At 35.1% G+C, this 20,876-nt stretch overlaps 3 non-coding genes across 3 annotated transcripts; all 3 read left to right on the forward strand.

The window, feature by feature from the left end:
* The first annotated feature begins 2,853 nt into the window (after positions 1–2,853).
* On the forward strand, positions 2,854–2,926 carry LOC117803905. Its single transcript, XR_004628026.1, has one exon. It is a non-coding gene; the product is annotated as a small nucleolar RNA SNORD107 (small nucleolar RNA).
* A 2,714-nt stretch (positions 2,927–5,640) lies between these two features.
* Positions 5,641–5,707, forward strand: LOC117803902. Its single transcript, XR_004628023.1, has one exon. It is a non-coding gene; the product is annotated as a small nucleolar RNA SNORD64 (small nucleolar RNA).
* Positions 5,708–7,568: 1,861 nt separating this feature from the next.
* Positions 7,569–7,639, forward strand: LOC117803903. The gene has a single exon (XR_004628024.1). It is a non-coding gene; the product is annotated as a small nucleolar RNA SNORD108 (small nucleolar RNA).
* The last annotated feature ends 13,237 nt before the right edge of the window (positions 7,640–20,876 follow it).

Genomic DNA, 20,876 nt, shown 5'->3' on the forward strand with positions numbered 1-20,876 from the left:
ACTCTTGAGTACAGAATATCTAATTGCATCACTTAGTGATGTACTGGAAGTGCTTAGAGGAGTGGACAGTTTCTTCCAGTTAAATAGCTAATGGATGCCCAAATATCTAGGTCCAGTTGGTTATGCAACAGTGATGAACTCACTTTTAAAAGGAAGAGAGAAGAGGTTTTTAGGTTTTACTGCTAAGCTTTCAACTGGGCAATGAATCAGTCCTTATTGATTGTAAGAGTAGCTTGTAAAATATGAGTTAAAGATCAGTTTGAACTCCTTACTAACATCAGACTGGTAGATTGATTGTGCCCTCTCCTTTGATTTTACCAAAAAATGTAGTATGTGTATCACCATTTCCATCTTTTATTTTTTATTTTTAAAAATTTTTTAAAGATTTTATTTTTAAATAATCTCTATACCCAAAACGAAGCTCCAGATCACAACCCTGAGACCAAGAGTCATATGCTCTACCAAGTGAGCTTGCCAGGTGCCCCTTCAGTTTCCATATGTTAAATCACGGCCTTTCAACTAATAGTCTCCCAAGGAAAAAGGACCCCCAAAATTACTGCAGTTGGTGCCACCAAATTTATATGGTCTCTTCCAAAGTAGTTTCTAGTATTGATGACCACTCTCAGGAAGGGAACATAAAGTAGCCAGGTCCTCCTCGGTTCGGTTGGTTTATATTAGAGAAATGTGATATTTATTTAAGAGATTGTGACTGTTACAATGGAACTCCTTGGTTATCAGGGCCCCAGGCAAAGGACTTTATCTATCTCTGAAGGCAAAGGAATTCTGTTAAGATAAAATTGACTCTGATGTATATGACTTTAGAACTTTTGCTCTAAATCGTGTGGGTGGTATGCAAAGAGCCTTGTTTTCTATCCAGTTGGCTCTCAAAACCAACTTCTGAGTAATTTATGGTACTTTTTCCTGTTTTGAAAGGAAAGCTTTCAAACTTGCATAGATCTGCTGATATGGATGGTCCTTAGATTTTGGCATGAGCAAGATTGTGCATCATATTCAAAGGAAACCTGTTCTCTCATATTTCCTTAAGTAAAGTTAATGGCCACTTTTGCAAGGTAGAGGTGAGTGACAAGACCTCTAGATTCTGCAAGATGCTTATTTCTAGTGGGTGTTTTGATTTGGCCGTAATATTCTCTGCCTAGAACTTCCTTGAATTGTTTGATAACCTTGATTGTGGGAACGTACATTGAAAAAATACTTGGCACAGATACTCCTGTAAATTGCATGTGGAGTATAAGATGAATGTGGATCTTTTGTTATGGATTGCTAGATCTAAGCTTCTACAGAGTTCCATTGTGAACACATAATAACAAGAGTTTTCAAACATTCATGGCAGTAGATACTTGTCCCTTAGGATTTTTCCCATTCTGCATTCACATGAATTGCACTTTATATCTAAAGCACATTTGGGCAACAACTTCCTGATTTCCCAGTCACATTTATTAGCAGTAACTTCATAATTATGTACCCATTGCACATCAAAATGGGTTTTTCATTGTGGTTTAAATAACAGTTTCAAACAGAATTCTGGGATTTAATAATTATGCTACCTTAAATTTTCATGGTTTTGAGTTATTTGTGGTATTCTGTGTCTGTATGATATGATAGGTAAACTGGGCCTTACTAAACAGTGTGTAAAAAGTGATGTGGCTTCCTGCCTCCATAAACTCGTTACTCTTCAATCATGTAAAATTTTAGAAGACCTGTAATTTGCTTCAGCTTTATCAATATATAATTGATAATATTGTGTAATTTTAAGATGTGTTACATGATCATTTACTATACACCTATATTGTGAAAAGATTACTCCAACAAGGTTAGTTAACACATCCATCACCTTCCATAGTTAGCATTTGTGTGTGTGTGGTAACACTTAAGATCCACTCTTGGCAAATTTCAAATATTATAATACAGTACTGTTAACTGTAGTCACCATGTTGTGTATGAGATCCCTTGAACTTACTCATCTTATAATAAGAAGTCTATACCCTTTAATCAGCATCTCCCCATTTTGCACACCCCATCAGCCCAAGGCAACCACCATTATAGTCTGTTTCAGTGAGTTTAACTTTTTCAGGATTCACATGCAGGTAATAACAGAACTCTTCTTTTTATTTATTTATTTTTTTGTTGGGCAGCAAAGCAAGGTTTATTGAGTGATAGCAAAGTGGTGCAAAGCTCCCATGGAGGGAGGGGATCCGAGAGGGTTGCCCAGAAGTCTTGTAATTTTTGTAAATCTATCTGATGTTTTATTTATTGCAGGTCTTAACTTGTAGTAGAATAATAATGTAGTAGAAAGTAACTTATGTAATTATGTGATACTAGTAATACTTGTCTAGAATTTTCATAATCTGATTTCAGAGATTAGGAAAACAATTTATTGTGTTCATTTCCAATAAAAGTTAATTGATTTCAGCAAGTAGTCACTTATAGCCTCTGTGAGAGTATATGACGTTTTCAAATACATGTTATCTAGTTGATAATACATCGCCACATTCTTACTCATCTTTGCACTCCAGTTCCCTTGGGACTGGCCATTCATATAATAAAGCTCAATATTTGAATTATAGTAAATAAGTAAAGCAAGATATTATTTTTTTTTTGCATTGCAATTTTTTTAGTCTTATGAAGGTCTTTTTTTCCCACATAGTTGATGACTCTGAAAGGAGGAGAGAATTTGAACACTGAACTATCTGACATGTCAGTGTGGATCCTACGCAGTAGTATCACAAGGAAGCTGAAAATGGTGTTAGCTGCGTTTAGGACAAACGTAAACCACTCCAGGTAAAATAACCTTGTTAAAAAAAAAATAATAGTGTATAATAGAGGCCTTGGCTAGGTTCATGATGACAAAGGACCTTGTCTGAACATAATGATTTCAAAATTTGAGCTTAAATGACACTCTGAAATCCAGTCAATGTGCCTCAGTTAACTTTTAAGAGAATATTATTTCAGTAGAAAATTTGGCTTACTGCGAAAACTCTGAATACTTAGAAATGGTAGATGTAGCAGTATACATTGCCAGTTTCTCAGACAGCTTTTTTAAAATTTTCATAAGATATTCTGAGCTCATTATTTTTCCCTTTTTTTTTTAAACATACATGCTGATGAAAGCAAAAAAGGAAACACATCCTTAGATCCCAGAGGGCACACACATATGCTGAGATGGAAGCAAGGACATGTAAAAGGGAGATGACTACCTCTTGGATCAAACATTGAATGCCAGAATTAGAGGTATCTAAGTGATGTCCAGGAAAGAGGTGAACTAATATTTGTGGAACGTGTGTTATGAAATGCAGTGAGTATGGTAAGTGGACACCATTGGTGTTTGAAGACAATTGATTTTGTTTTTTGGTTTTTTTTTTTTCTTCAGTTGTCTGCGGTGATCAGTGGGCATAGAGCCTATCAAAAAGTAGATGTTTAAGAAATGTGTCAGCATTACCAATTTTTTTAAATGTTCTGGTGCAAGTTTTTAGTTTTATTATAGTTCCTTCCATGTAGTGGAATGTCTGTGATTAGAATCTATGCCTATCTAATATCTAGCTCCATAATCTAAACACGGAAGTGGTGAGCTTTTCCTAAATAGGAGCCAGTCAAAACTACTCAGTGTTTATCTGGACTTGTTTTAGTGAAGCTAGGTACTTTGTCATGAAGTTGACAATGTGTTTGTAGGGATACCTTTTAGTCATTTTTGGCCAAAAAGTAGAAATAAGAAAGTTTTGTTTGATTTTACAGGGGTGAGTGTATCTCTCTTGCGTAAGTGAGATGATGAAGGCCCAGTAAGAGAGCAGTATTTGAGATCCAAATACAAGGATATGTTTGTTCTAGATGTGAATGTTGATTAACAGCTTCAGATGTTAATGCAGCAAGTCCATCTCTGCCAAAAGTGAGTAGACCGTGAAGGGGAGGAGCTGGGTGTTGGCTACAGTATACTTCTTTCAACTTCTCAAATGATAGATGAGGAAACCTCAAGGGACTTTCCTTGTACTAAAAGGGATGTGCTATTTTGACCCTGGTATCCTCTGGTGGCAAGGAGGCAGACTGGAAGAAATAGTCCCAATAGTTTCTTCTGCATTCAGTATCACTTGGGTTTTGCTTTGGAATCCATGTTGCTAACATTACGTTTTTTGCCTATAATTTAGGAAGTTGTAATGTGGAATAGAAGTGGTTCATAGGAGAAGACTTGACTAGGTTAATTTTCTTTGGTGAGCAAAATTAATCTTAAAAAGTAGATGAGACAGCCAAAATTCAATAAAAAGCCTCATAGATCAGCCAGATATTTGATGATTTTGAATCATTTGTGTTAGATTTACAGTTGTTGAGGATAACACAATGACCCAGAGGTGTTAGGTATTTGTACATCTGAAATCATTGAGCTATGTGTTCGTGTATTTTTTAATTTAAATTCAATTAGACAAGCTATAGTACATCATTAGTTTCAGATGTAGAGTTCAGTAATTCATTAATTGCATGTAACACCCAGTGTTCACATCACATGCCCTCCTTAATGCCCATCACCCATTTACCACATCCCCCTACCCACTACCCTCTAGCAACCCTCATTTTGTTTCCTATAGTTGAGAGTCTTTCATGGTTTTTCTCCTTTAATGACTTCCATTCAGTTTTCCCTTCCTTCCCCTGTGATCCTTTGCACCATTTCTTATATTCCTCATATGAGTGAAACCATATGATAATTGTCACTCTCTCCTTATTTCGCTCAGCATAATACCCTTTGGTTCCATCCATGTTGATGTAAATGGTAATATCTGTTCCCATATTATATGAAATTTATTTGTACCCCTATATAGAGAGTTTCTTTTTTTTTTCCTTTTTAAATAAATTATAGTTGGTTAACATGTAGTGTAATATTAGATTCTGGTGTACAATACTGTGATTCAGCACTTCCATACAACACCTGGTATATCACAAGAGCACTCATTAATCGTATCACCTATTTAATGCATCCCCCTACCTCCCCTTATTTGTGCTATTATAACAGAAAGAAATTAAAAAGTACACTCCCTGATAGGAGTAATTTATTGTCTATTAGGAGATCTATATCAGGAAAAGGAGTGTGTGCTCTATTATTTCCATGATAGATTGGATTATATTACCATATCACTTTGCTTCTTTGTGTTAGAGATGTTATACCTCTTTCAGAATCGTCAACACCTTGTATCAGTGGACTTGTTGGACTTTGTGTTTTATCTGTTTGATTTGCCTTAATTTTATTTGACCATTCATATTTATTCTCACTTACCTCTGCAATATTTTGGTGGATGTTTTCAATGTAATCTAGGTCCTTAAGCTATTTGAATATATCATTTTTCAATTTGTTGAATGGTTTGGTTGTAGAAATAGATTATAAACTATTCTATTTAGTTCTAAGATACCAAAGATATTAATGTTTTTCTGTCACATTGCTGGGGTTTTATCGTCTTTAATTTTTCCCATATTTTTACCTTAATTCTGTGTCAGTTCAATGATTTGCTTCCCTTTAACTTACATTATTACACGAAGATGATCATTTTCCTTAGCTAAAAGACTTTACATTAGTAGAAAGGTACTGTCTGCAGGTATTAATTCCTTCACAGAGTTGCAGTAGTTGTTGGGAAAGACCTTAACTGGTTTATGCTGAGTTATGATTACTGACCATGATGAAGTGAAGCTCAGTATAAGTACTCTGAAGTCTAGCCTGAGAGTCAGTCCAAGTACTTGGGACACACACATTCTGAACATAAGTTCTTAGGCTATTGATTTCACAAGGTATTTTGAGCAATACCGTGCAGATCAGGGAGGACAGTAGTGTAGGTTTTTCCAGTGAGATGAAGGGAAGTGAGATCTTTTTTTTTTTAAGATTTTATTTATTTATTCGCCAGAGATAGAGACAGCCAGCGAGAGAAGGAACACAAGCAGGGGGAGTGGGAGAGGAAGAAGCAGGCTCCTAGCGGAGGAGCCTGATGTGGGGCTTGATCCCATAATGCCGGGATCATGCCCTGAGCCGAAGGCAGACGCTTAACCGCTGTGCCACCCAGGCGCCCCGGGAAGTGAGTTCTGAATTGCACTACTGCAGTTTCCTTTTGTAGAGTGTCTTCTATGTTTGTAACATTTGTTTATCTCACCTGTATTTTTCATTATGAATTTCAAGTAATAATTTCAAGAGAGTAAAGACCTGATAGCTACTATGCTGGTTTTTTTTTTTTTTATATTATTACCATCATTCAGCTCCAGCCTTATTCCTGTTTCCCAAACGCATGTCCCCAAACTATGAGGCAGCTCCAGTTATCACACGAATAAGTTATTGCTAGTTTGTTGTTGAGATGTTGCTTTGGTCTGAAATAAGAGTTATACCTTAAGCAGAATGCTAAAGATACATCAGATGGATTACTCTAATTCTCTTAATAAGGTACTATTTTCTGTATCTTAGCAAGTCCTACATGGAGATTTAGAAATTTTGACTGTGATTCAAGGAGATTTAGAAATTTTGACTGTGATTTTGACTGTGGCATTTTGCAGTTAATACTGAGCCCTAGAGAAGAACTGATTTGCCAAGTACCATGCATTTTGTTTTGAATCAGGACTTTAATCTCAAATTATTCTTTATTATTTATCTTTACTTGAATGAGTAATGGACCTTTTGTTATCTGTGATTGGCATTCTATGATTAGGCCCTTGTGATATGCCTATTTTAGTTTTGAAGGAGTTGAGTAGTAATTAAACAGGTAATTCGGAAAAAAAACCTTTATAGAAATGTACCATGGATAGTTGAATATACCAAGATCTTATTCTTAAATAGTTATCATAACCTTCAGGAGTATGTGTGGTGTGTGTATAAATAACGTGGGTGTTGATACCATGACAAGTGATAGTTTATAGGGAAAAGCTTTTGAGGTTCAGAAAAATTACATTCCTTTTTTTTTTTTTTAAGAGCAAGTTGGATAAATCTTTTCACAGGTATTTCCCTTACTAAGTCCCTGTTTCCCTGTCAGAAGTTTTAGAATATTTATAACCTCATACTTGCTTGGCTTCTTTCAGTGTTCCTGATTGTGCCCAAATAGGGATATGCTGGATGAATCGAGAGACATGAGCTACCCTTTCTACTAACTGAGTTAGATTAGAAACATACATTTAGTTGAGGAAGGAATAACTGTGAGGAAGCGTGCAGTGGTATTTGCTGGCTCAGCCATATCCAAATAACTTCATTTTTAAATTAAATTATTTTATTTTATTTTATTTTATTTTATTTTATTTTATTTTATTTGAGAGAGAGAGGGCAAGCGCACTCAGGAGGGAGAGGGGGAGAGATTCTGAAGCAGACTCTGCACTGATCGCAGAGCCCAATGCAGGACTCAGTCTCACAATCGTGATATTAGGACCTGAGCCGAAACCAAGAGTAGGCTTCTTAACGGACTGTGCCACCTGGGTGCCCCCAAATAACCCCATTCTTGGGGTGCTGCTGCTTTATAAGTGATCTAAAGAAAATCCTCTATAATAGAAATCTCTGGAAGATGATCAGTTCTTCAGTTTTTATTTTTGTTTTGGGGGGGGAGTTGACTTGATGATCAGATTCATTGTTTCTTGAACCTGATGATAGTGTTCATTCCTACAAAGAGAATCTGGGGTTCAGCCAAGCTAATTTATGATAGAGTGCTTTGTTGAGAGAGTATTAGAAGGAATGAGTTAACAGTAGGTGGTAAGAGCATCGGTGAATGAAAGGAAGGTAAGAAGGAAGAAAGACAAGATGTAAGTGATTATAGCATGTCCTTAGTGTTGTAGAAGTGTGATGGAGACCAGGAAGTTAAGAGCAGTGTTAGGTTTCTTTCAGTTGTTGGAAATAGGAAAGTTCCCCTGTTGGAATATTGGACCAGTAGGGGTAGGTTAGGAGTCAGAATTAGCTACCATTTACTCTCTCCTTTGTCATTAACTTCAGTGTATAGGTTTCAGCCAGCTTTGGAATGTTAGATTCTGTGTGCCTTTTCTTGAGGTGACTAGGCAGTATTACGTCCTCTGTTGAAATTACTGTGATTAGCAAGATGTGCTGATCAAATATCTGTTCATTATACACTTACTGGAATGGGTAGAGTTGTATATTTATAGGCAACTTAGATTAAATCAAACTTCCTTCAACTTCAGTACACTTTAAGAGTCACTGGAAGGTTGGGGCGCCTGGATGGCTCAGTCATTTAAGCGTGTGCTTTCTGCTCCAGTAACATCCCAGGGTCCTGGGGTCAAGCCCTGTGTCAGGCTCCCTGCTCAGCAGAGTCTGATTCTCCCTCTGCCTCTTCCCCCAGCTGTGTACTCGCTCTCATTCTCTCTCTCTCTCGAATAAATAAATAAAATCTTAAAAAAATAAAAAATAAAAAATAAAAAAACAGACACTGGAAGGGCTTGTGCAGTTTGAGTGAGAGTTTCTGGATCGACAGTAGGTCTAGGTCTGAGAAGTTGGCAGATGATGATTTGACCACCACATGTAGAAAGCACCTGGGTTTTATTCAGAGAACAAATTGCCAGTATACATTTAAATTATGTACTTCATTTGAGGCAGTAAATTTCTTTTTGATAATGAGTGAACTACACAAATTTTCACCACGTTCACATTTGGTAAAATGACCAATAAACAAAAATTTACATGCAAACCATGAATGTTTTTTAAAACATTTCAAAAGTAGATGTGATCTCAGTGAATAGTGTGATTACCAGGACATGGTAATTTCTGCGTAATAATTCTACTTTGGGGGCAAGGTTTATCTGTTTTGTGTTCTGTTAGTCACACTACAATATAACTTGAATTATGTTGCATTTGGCCATATGTTTTTTTCTTTTAAGATCTTATTTTTAAGTAGTCTCTACCTACACCCAGTGTGAAGCTCAAACTTGAAATTGCCCCAAGATCAAGAGTTGCATGCTCTACTGTCTAAGACAGCCAGGTGCCCTTGCTTTGTTTTATTTTAAGCATCCACTTCTGGATCATTCAAGTAGGCCAGAAACTGGCAATACGAATGGATTTCTTGGTGTGGAGTTTGGGATTGAGTCTGTTTTCTAGGGAAATTTCAACCACTGTGTTACAGCAGGGCTGTGAATACTCTGGTGGCTGTATTTGGTCATTGACTCTAGTGCTGTTTTCATTCATTCTTTTTTTTTAAAAAGAAAGAGCAGGCTAAAAGCTTTTTTTTTTTTTTTAAGATTTTATTTATTTATTCAACAGAGAGAGACAGCCAGCGAGAGAGGGAACACAATCGGGGAGTGGGAGAGGAAGAAGAAGGCTCATAGCAGAGGAGCCTGATGTGGGGCTTGATCCCATAACGCCGGGATCACGCCCTGAGCCGAAGGCAGACGGCTTAACCGCTGTGCCACCCAGGCGCCCCCATTCTTTTTTTATTTTTTTAAGATTTTATTTATTTATTTAGCAGGGAGAGACACACAAGCAGGGGGAGTGGGAGAGGGAGAAGCAGGCTCCCCACTGAACAAGGTGCCCTCAATCCCAGGATCCTGGGGTCATGACCTGAGGCGAAGGCAGATGCTTAATGACTGAGCCACCCAGGTGCCCCAAGTGCTGTGTTTTTTTTTTTTTATGTTTCTGTTCTTTTTTATTTCTTTTAAAATAAACTGACAGTTGTCCTGCTGTCAAGACTCACACTAAGACACCATATGCTTTGTTTTTTTAATAATAATTTTTTATTATATTATGTTAGTCACCATACAGTACATCCCTGGTTTTTGATGTAAAGTTCGATGATTCATTATTTGCGTATAACACCCAGTGCACCATGCAATACGTGCCCTTCTTATTACCTATCACCGGCCTATCCCAATCCCTCACCCCCCTCCCCTCTAAAGCCCTCAGTTTGTTTCCCAGGGTCCATAGTCCCTCATGGTTCATTCCCCCTTCTGTTTACCCCCCTTCATTCTTCCCTTTCTTCTCCTACCGATCTTCCTACTTTTTATGCTCCATAAATGAGTGAAACCATATGGTAATTGTCTTTCTCTGTTTGACTTATTTCGCTTAGCATTATCTCTTCCAGTTCCATCCATGTTGCTGCAAATGTTGTGAAATCGTTCTTTTTGATGGCTGAGTAATATTCCAGTATATATGGACCACATCTTCTTAATCCAGTCATCTGTTGAAGGGCATCTCGGCTCCTTCCACGATTTAGCTATTGCGGTGGGGTGCATATGGCCCTTCTCTTCACTACGTCTCTATCTTTGGGGTAAATGCCCAGTAGTACAATTGCTGGATCATAGGGTAGCTCGATTTTTAACCTTTAAAGGGACCTCCACACTGTTTTCCAGAGTGGCTGTACCAACTTGCATTCCCACCAACAGTGTAATACGGATCCCCTATCTCCACATCCTCTCCAACATTTGTTGTTTCTTGCCTTGCCTCTAAGAATAGCATTATAATGGACTGTCTGCTTCTACTTTTAAATAATAAAAATTAGGCAAGGATTTCTCTAGGCTTGAAAATGCTGAAGAATGATTATACAGGTCAAATCAGAGTCACTTCCCCATGCTATAGCAAATAAGGAACCTGCAATTGAAATGAGGGAACTTTTTTTCTGTGACTTGGAGTGGGTAAAAGAAATTACAGGGGATATTTTTGTTGTTTTTTGTTTGTTTTGTTTTTTGTTTTTCTTTGGCTTTGGCATATTTTGTTTGTTTGTTTATTTATTAATTATTATGTTTAGCTAGCCACTGTATAGTACATCATTAGTTTTTGATGTAGTGTTCAATGATTCATTAGTTACGTGTAACACCCAGTGTATGTCACAACATGTACCCTCCTTAATACCCATCACCCTGTTATCCCCTCCCCCACACCCCCTCCCTTCAGAGACCCTTAGTTTGGTTCCTGGGGTCCATAGTCTCTCATGGCTCATCTCCCTCTCTGATTTCTCCCCCTTCAGATTTCCCTCCCTTCCCCTGTGGTCCTCTATGGTATTGCTTATGTTCCACATATGAGTGAAATCATATGGTAATTGTCTTTCTCTGCTTGACTTATTTCACATAGCATAATCCCCTCCAGTTCTATCCATGTTTATGCAAATGGTGGGTATTCATCCTTTCTGATGGCTGAATAATGTTCCATTGTATATATGGATGACATCTTCTTTATCAGTTCATCTGTTGAAGGGCATCTCAGTTCCTTCCATAGTTTGGCTATTGTGGACATTGTTGTTATGAACATTGGGGTGCATGTGCCCCTTCTTTTCACTACTCTGTATCTTTAGGTTAAATACCTAATAGTGCAATTGCTGGGTAGTAGGGTAGCTCTATTTTTAACATTTTGAGGAACCTCCATACTGTTTTCCAAAGTGGCTGTACCAACTTGCATTCCCATCAAGGTAAGAGGGTAAGAGGGTTCCCTTTTCCCTACCTCCTCGCCAACATTTGTTTCCGGCCTTGTTAATTTTGGTCATTCTAACTGGCATAAGGTGGTATCTCATTGTGGTTTTGATTTGTATTTCCCTGATGGCTCATGATGTTGAGCATTTTTTTCACAGATCTGTTAGCCTTTTGTATGTCTTCTTTGGAGAAATGTCTGTTCATGTCTTCTGCCCATTTTTTACGGGGTTATTCTTTGAGTGTTGAGTTTGAGGAGTTCTTTACAATCTTGGATATTAGCCCGTTATCTGTAACATCATTTGCAAATATCTTCTCCCATTCCATGGGTTGCCTCTTTGTTTTGTTGACTGTTTCCTTTGCTTTGCAGAAGCCTTTTATCTTCATGAAATCCCAATAGTTCATTTTTTCTTTTGTTGCCCTTGCTTTTGGAGACTTGTCTAGCAAGAAGTTGCTGTGGCCCATGTCGAAGCAGTTATTGCCTATGTTCTCCTCTAGAATTTTGATGGATTTTTAAATATTGTAACTTAGGATTTCTGAAAATAAATTATTGCAGTGAAACTGGTTTTCTTATTTTTGAAGAATTGCAGAAAATATGGGCATTGTATTTTTCTTATTTACATTTTGTATAATACATAACCTTCTCTAGTGAGCTTGTCTGGACAATGGCTTTGTATTTTAGATAGATGGGAAGTTTTCTCATTTTTTTTTTTGGTTTTATTTGTCAGAGAGAGAGAGAGCGAGAGTGCACAAGCAGGGGGAACAGCAGGCAGAAGGAGAAGCAGGTTCGCCACTGAGCAAGGAGCCCTATGTGGGACTTGATCCCAGGACACTGGGATCATGACCTGAGTCAAAGGCAGCTGCTTAACCAACTGAGCCACCCAGGCATCCCGGATGGCATGTTTTCTCAACTGAGTGAATCATGACTCTAAGTGATATCAAAGTAACAATAGAAATACTTGTTTCCTCTAAGATTGCTGAAGTCACAATGGAGAAACAATGCATAAAAGCCCTGACTTAACAAATAATATTTGTATGTCTAAGATTATAACATGGAAGATTCATAAAAATGGTTACAAGAAGGCATAGACTTATTCTTCCCTTATAGGGAGAACAAAACATTAATAATTAGAATCTAGTAGGAGTTTGAAAAGTTAGCAATTTTTGTTATTTGGTATTTTGTTAACATGGCTATTGGTAGAATCAATACATAAATGAACAGAAGGCACAAAAATTTTTCCTTACAGTATAGGCAAAGCTTGCCTTCAAATTAAAGCTCAAATTTTTCATTCTTTGTAATTTTTTGAGTCACGAAACATGGACATTTTATTGTGCCACATTCCTGGGAGCATAAAAGTAGGTGATATTATCTTAAAGTCAGCTTGCCCATTCTGTCATTTAGAGAGTGCCAAATTTTAATTTGGGGCCTTGGTGGAAAGGGAAAAGGGTGTTCCTTAAGGTTGTCTACTCTTATTGGATATTTCTACGTGTTTTAGTATAACTCACAGGAAAATAAATCTTCCATGTTTAAATATTTAAAAAAGCACGTGTTCAGTTGAAATTAGCCCTTGGTGCATATCTCTTAGAAATCAAGAGAGCATTGTTGTTGAGGATACAAGACAATTTACTTGTCAGTAGGTAAGAGTGCATGGCCACATAAAAAGATGTGAAAATGTCACTATTTAGGTTAGCAAAATATATTGGTTCTTCCCTTTGTTTTAGTAATGTGCATAAACATCTGTACAACTCTAAAAGAAAAGACTTGGAACAATTGTATTCAAAGTAACAAAAACATGTACAGATAATTCAGAGAAGAAAATACTAGCAAGTAAAATGAAATGTCTAAAAATCACTCATAAATATTCTTAAAAATCATTGTATGATACATTTGATTATCAGTTTTACATACATGTAAAAAGGCAGTGCCAGCTAGGTCAGGAAGTGGCTGTCATTCATGGACATGGATGGAGCCTAAGAAACGTGGACAAGTATTTCATCCAGAAACTTCAGAAAATTTTTTGGACGGTAGATGCTGTATAAACTCCATTAGATGGTTGTTCTGAAGCTGCCTTTCTAGATCAGTTTTGTTGTTATTGCTGTCTTCTGACTGTATTAAAACTTCTAACTGGTCCCCTTACTTCTAGCTTCAGATTCTTTAATTCATCTGTCTGCCAGAGCAGTCTTCTGGAAAAGATGACAAACCACATCACGTTGCTTCAAAAATCTGCAGTTGAAATGTTTCAAGAGTGTTAGAAATAAGCAATAATCAGAGAAGAAGACAACGATTATATAAACCAATAGTATTTAGAACATCTTTTGCCACTGACAAACTGGAATTTTTCCACTTTTAGTCACTGAACATTTGGATTCATAAATTTCGTGATCTTCCTTTACTTTTATCCCCCGAATAAAACGCCCCTGATAAGAATCTGGAAAAATTTGTGCACCAAGAAACAATGTGATTAAAATCCAGGATGATATAGGATAATGTGCAAAACTTTCTTCCAATAACATGAACAGGAAAGGGTAGCTTGAGTGCCTCTGCATTGATAAAATTGTAGTTTTCAAATCCTTCTGGAGTATCCTGTGCAATTTTACTTATGGACTGCTATGGAAGTCTAAACCTGGTGCTGATTTAAGGGGTCATTGACCAGGACCCTCCTGTAGAGACACTCTAGATCTTCTACTCTATTTATTTCATGGTCCAGCATGATCAGCACAGCATCTCTCATTCCAAATTATTCCCCAAAATGCAGTTGTGTGATACCGAATTGGAAATTATTTCAAGTGGATGGCATTTGTAGTATTGGTCTAGCATGGGCAAATCAAGTGAATATAAGCCAGCCTTCTAGGAATATGTGGAAAGAAGGGGAAGGACAACCCGTCCTGAATTCAGCTATAAGCTTCACCAACTACAAAAAAATCACAGACAAAATAAAGATAAATACTGTCCTGAAATTCATCTTGCCTTTCAAATATTTATATTTCATTGGCAGTCTTTGGATTTGGAAAAAATATCTCAATATTATTCTTTCTATGGGGTGTCAATTTGCCATCAAAATATTCACCAGTAAGAGCCCTGCTTATTTGACATTTATTTCATGTGTGATAAACACAAGTATTAGTTTTCTTTCTTTTATTTCCTTCACCTTCCATTTTAAAACAGCTAGGAACCTAATCTATTAACTAATTTACTGGACATATATAGCTTAAGAATTCAGTACTTAAGAAAATTGTGATTGGGTAATGGTATTGAAATGGAAATATAAAATACTCAGTAAATGATGAATATGCATGAACTGTTTTTCACTGGATGTTTGGAGGTGAAGAGAATTAAATTCAACATGTAATAGTTTTTTTATTGTATTTTATTCTTTTTTTGCTTAATATTTTTTGGAATCGAATGCTCAAGCACAGAGGCCTGCATTTATAAACAAATCTGTGGTTTTTAGACACTTAAAAATGGTTGCTGTGATAATAGAGCTGGTTTCTTACGGAAGTTTCTAAAAACATGTTTGGTAAAACTGCCTTCTGGAAAATAATTTAGAAGGGAATGGGCCATTTTGTAAAGATAGACTCAGTCCTGTATTTATCGTTTGAGTGCTTATGTAAGACAAAGAGGAAATGGCCGTGGGGAGTGTTTACTACATTAATTGTGAAAAAATGTAAGGCACTAGTTATTTATGTGCATTTTGAGAATATTGTATATGAAATAACCAAATACAATTGCTTTGTAACCATAAGGCATTGTGATTGCTAAGAAAGCAGTTACTAACATGTGTAGAAGAGATATTTTTATTTTTTTTTTATTTTTTATTTTTTTTTAAAGATTTTATTTATTTATTTGACAGAGATAGAGACAGCCAGCGAGAGGGGGAACACAAGCCAGGGGGAGTGGGAGAGGAAGAAGCAGGCTCATAGCGGAGGAGCCTGATGTGGGGCTCGATCCCATAACGCCGGGATCACGCCCTGAGCCGAAGGCAGACGCTTAACCGCTGTGCCACCCAGGCGCCCCATAGAAGAGATATTTTTAATACATGACTATAGAAATTGAAGTTACCTTTGAATGATGGACATTTAAAATCATTTGATTGGATTATTGCTGTTGCTTTTGGGGGGGGCAGGGATTGTTCTGTATGCAGTTGTCACATAAGTTTCGTTAAGGCTGCTATATGTGGATGTAGATGTTACTCTGTTAAGTGGTCTTTATGTTAATATTTATATGGTATGAGATTTAATTCTCATGATGGAATTCCTGCATAAGAGGCCAGCCTCTATGCATATTTGATGGGCTAGGATTTGATGGGCTTTTTTTTTTCTCTGTATATAATAGAATAAAGGACTGTGTTAAGACATCCTATTAAGCATGGTGATGGCTGACATTTGGGGCATTTTAATTTTTAGAATATAATTTTGTTGGTTACTGAGAGGAGTTCTAGACTGCTTTGTACCAGACAAATAAAAGCAGAATTTAAAAGGTAGAGAACAGGGAATTTTGAGAGCTATATGTGTATGCGTATGTACAGAGATAGTTCTTGAACAGCCAGGCTTTACTTCATGTTCAGATATTGGGAATCTACATATATTTTATTAATATTGTAATAAACAGGTGTGGGTTTTTGTTATTGTTTTAACCAGTGGAATTATTAAATTGCCTCTCAACATTAATTCCTTTTCAGTAGATATTGTTACACTTTTTCTTACAATGTTATATATAATGTAACATTTTTTGTTAACATCTAATTCTCTACATGTATAGGCATCTCTGTAAATACCTACCACCTTATTAGGATAAACATTTTTATTTCCCAAAAGTGGAATTATATCTAGCCTCTTTGTGTGTTCATCAGATCTTTAGGCTCAATTTTTAGGTTGTGGTAAATGTTTAATACGATATCTCATTGTTTTACGTAAGATTCATCATGGTGGAAATGTCATTGTAACTGGTGGTCTGCCTTTTTTCATGGTTTTCAGATGTTTGTATACAAACAGAAAACATAGTTACTTTTTTTTAGAGGTGTGGTTAAACATAACAGGTTAGAAAAGTTTTCATGTCTGTGGAATTTGACATTTAATGGTAACTGAATTGTTCTTGTTTGAAAATACTTACATCTAGTTGTATAGGTGTAGGTGATTATAAGTTTTTATGGGGGATGTTCATAATTGTCTGTCAGACCTATGGTCATTAGAGGCTGGGTTGATCCAAGAAGTGTTTTATACGATGTGTATATGACAGACAAAGCTATTACGTTTTCTTAAAGCCAAGGAACTATTATATCAGCATGTTTTGTAAATATATTTATTATATATGGAGTGAAAATTACCGTAACAGTTGTCAGATTATTGCTTAGTAAATAATTGGGCAGCTGAAGTTCAGGGTATTTTGTTAGATTGTTCTGTGTATAATCGTTAGAATATATAATAGTTTTGCTTTAAACTTTTAATCCTTGTAGGGGTTTCTTTCATGTATGCCTGTATATAGACACACAGGTGTATTGTATAAATGTCTATAAAGTAAGTGTTTATTAAAAATCATAGCAAACACTTTTTGGCCAAGTAATTATCACTCAGCTTTAGTCTGTTGTTTGTGTTGTTTTGTGGTTCATGATACAGGGAGTTTCAGTTTGAGCTTTAGCTGCTGAAGATATTGTTAGATTGCTACCTAAATTATAGACCGATGTTAGTTTTTGTTTCAAAACATCTGCATAGGTTTTGCTGATAGGCACATATTTTATGAATACCAATCTGAGACAGTGTGAAAACATTTTATTTTGTTAAATTGAATCACTATACCATGTCTATTTGGGTTGTGATGGAGATTGTATTATTATTATTTTTCTGGATATAGAAGATCAGTGTCATTTTAGAAAACGTTGGATATATGATTTCTGTCAATAATTTTGGAAATACATTTTCATTGAAATGTTAAAGGTAGAAACATTGAGTATAGATAGTGAGCACCTTCATGAGTTAGGCTTGATTTTGATGTTTTTTTAAATTTATTTTTCTGTCCTTTTTAAAAAGTTTTTATTTAAATTTCGGTTAGTTAACATGCAGTGTAATAATAGTTTCAGATGTACAATATAGTGTTCAGCACTTCCATACAACACTCAGTGCTCATCACAAGTGTACTCCTTAGTATCAATCACTTAGTTAATCTCTGCCCCCCTGCACCTCCCCTCTGGTAACCCTCAGTTTCTTTATAGTTAAGAGTCTGTTTCTTGGTTTGCCTTTCTCTTTCTCTCTTTGTGTTATTGAGATTTTTTTAGTTAGACATTTTTTGTTAAAGTACAGAAATTATTGCCATTCATATTTTTAAATATGAAAATTGAATAATTACTTATTTCAGTATAAATTTTGGATGTTAAATGTTGAGAACAGAGCAGGAAGCCTTTCACTGCTACATATGTAATACACAAACTTATATTAAATCTTAATTTCCTAGGTATGTAGAAATATTCCCTACACACACGCGCACACACACACACAGCATGCATGCACACACAGTAAATCTATTAACATTGAAAAGCTATGGCAAAAAATAATATATTACCAATAGAAGTGTTTCAAGACCACACCTGTGTGTTTTCACTTGGTGTGTGTGGGGTTATTAGGTAGTAATGCACATGTGATCAGCTCTTTGTTTTTATACCATAAAACGTTACAGATGTGCAGACATTTTTGTTTTATATTTGAATATATTTGAATATATTTTACCATTTGAAATGGTAAAATGAGCCTCTGTTGTTAAGTATGATTCCTAGAATGCTGTGTATGTAATTATTCATAAAAACGCTTACTTCAATATAGACATTGCTGACAAACATACTTTTAAATAATCTTACTTTAAAAAATCAATATAGTAATTAATTTCTCTGCATGTTATGGCTTGCTGTGAGGAATATGGATATAAGGATGTATGTTTTCCAATATTGTCTATAAAAATGTTTGATTCTTTTGCTTCTTAACTATTTTTGGTTTAAAGAGATGGTGAATGTCATGTGTATGTTGCAGTCATGCTATTGATAAACCATATGTTTGACATGTTTAACATTTGCAAATTATTCTAAATTCTGTATGGATGGCTCCTTGTGGTTTGTTATTAAACAGTAGTATTTATAATAGTTACTTTATAACATTGACTTACGAAGTATATAGAATAGTTGATGAACATAATGGTAGAGGTTAGAAACAGTTTTCTTTTGATACTGTTCACCCTTGTATAGGATTACATGGATTGATGGGATTGTTAAAGACAAATGACTTGAAAATTGATTTAAAAGATTCTGAGCTATATTTTTGTTAACATTTGTGTGCGTTTATACACATGCACACACATGTATATAATCAGGGAGGACATAGTGCTTAAAAGTTTTTTGTCTCAAAATTTCATTTAGAAGAAAAATTAGACTGCAATAATTAAATTTTACCCATTTTATATAAAAATATTTCTGCCTACTTAGGGGACATAGGTATATCTTATTTTCTCAGATGTACTGAGGTTTTTGATGAAATTAATTTTTCTGAAGAACAGGTTATAGAATCTAAATTACAAAATTCTATGTTCATCTGTTATATGACAATAAGACAACTTCGTAATGGCAAGTGAAATATTTATTTTTCAACATCTAATATTTCTAGATGTATTGAATGTCACAGTATATTGTAAATATTTACCTTGTAAATGTGTTAGGATTATTGTCTTTTAAAATCAGCATGACAAAGAAATTGATCACTGATATACAGGCTCTTGGAGCAGTGCAACATTTATCATATTAGTTTGGTTCTTAAGAGGAGAAATAGAAAAGATTGTGCGTTTTCCCATTCTCATAGTAGAATAGTATATGCCATTTTATAAGTACAAATTGTATATTAAAAATCTTATACCATGTGAATTCATTTGATGTTTCTGAATGTATTATAATGCATTTCATTAGGATCTTCTTTTGTCATTTTTTGTGGAGATTATTTTTTGGAGCAGATTTAGGTTCACAGCAAAATTGAGGGCAAGGTACAGAGATTTGCCATATAGCCCCTGCCCAACACATGCGTAGTCACCCCCATTATCAACATCCCTTACTGGACCAGTACATTTGTTACTACAGATGAATTTTCATTGACATATCTTCATAAGCTGAAGTCCATGGCTTGTTATGGTTAAATCTCCTAAAAATTCTCTGTGCTCCACCTATTCATCCCTCCCGCATTTTACTTTTATTGTTATTGTTTACATTGGAGATAAAAATGACGTCCTTAAAAAAATTTTATACTACCTCTTGGAACAATACACAGTTCTGTATGTGTTCCTTTGGTTGCATGACAATATTCAAGACATCTTTGTAAATAATAGGCAGATACAATTTTTTAAATTTTTAACATCTAGTCTTTCTAGATGTGTAGAGTCTCACAAAGTATAATTTTGTAAATAATTCATTGTAAAATTTCATAGTCATTGTTATCAAGTGTTGTAATAACATTGCAATTGATATCAGTTATGGGTTTCTTGAGCTATACATATTTTGGTATCTGTTTATTGAGTTGTTAGGGGAAAGAGAAAGTTAAAAGGGTGTACTTCCACTCTTGCATTCTCTAAAAGAAAATTTTATATTTTAATCACTGTTTAGTCTTTTTATTTATTATACATTAAAAATCCTAAGTCCTAATGTTATAGCTGTATTGCTAATAGGGCATTATGTTTTTTAGTCATAGGAAATATGTTATATAAGAAATTTTATTCTCCCTCTTCGAGCTATTCAGTTTTGTATTTAACTGAACAGCATGACAACATTCAAGACAACTTTGTAAATAACAGATGAATATATTATTTATAAATAACTAGTTTTTCCAGATGCATGGAATTTCACAATGTATACATTTATAAATATTTCATTGTCAAATACCATAAATTGTTTTTTCTAAATATTTTGTCAGTGTAAGAAGTAACTAATAATTGTTCTTTTAGGGTTATGTAACATTTTGATGTTTGTTAGGTGGGTTTTGGGTCAGAGAGATAAATTGCTTCCTTTTTGTTCAGATTGTTAGGTTCTCATGTGCAAGAAAAGATTAGATTTTATACTTAGAAAACAAACGAAAATACCCAGGGTGTATTTTATCCTTAGAAAGAAGAAGGGAGACTTGAGAAAGAGAATTGTGGTTTAAAATCACAGATATGTTCATAGTTAATTGTATTGCTAAGTAATTGTTATTTTATTATGTTATATAGATCTACTTGTGGCAAATTTTTATGTGTATGTGCATATACATATATAAAATAAATGTTAAGCACCTGTATATAGTAAAATTAGTTTTAGGAGTATAAATCTGATAGTATTCTCTTTATCATTTATTAGCTTATTGCTTTGCATTTTATTTTTTTGAAAATTATGGAAAGAGTATTTCAAATCTAAGCTTAAAACATTTCTATAATCCCACTTATGGTAATATATGTTGTTTTTAATATAAAATGGATAATTAGCTCTATATGTTTGTTTTCTCTTCTGTTACCCTGTATATATACATCT

The sequence above is a fragment of the Ailuropoda melanoleuca genome, chromosome 9 (assembly GCF_002007445.2).
Source record: "Ailuropoda melanoleuca isolate Jingjing chromosome 9, ASM200744v2, whole genome shotgun sequence".
Lineage (NCBI taxonomy): Eukaryota > Metazoa > Chordata > Mammalia > Carnivora > Ursidae > Ailuropoda > Ailuropoda melanoleuca.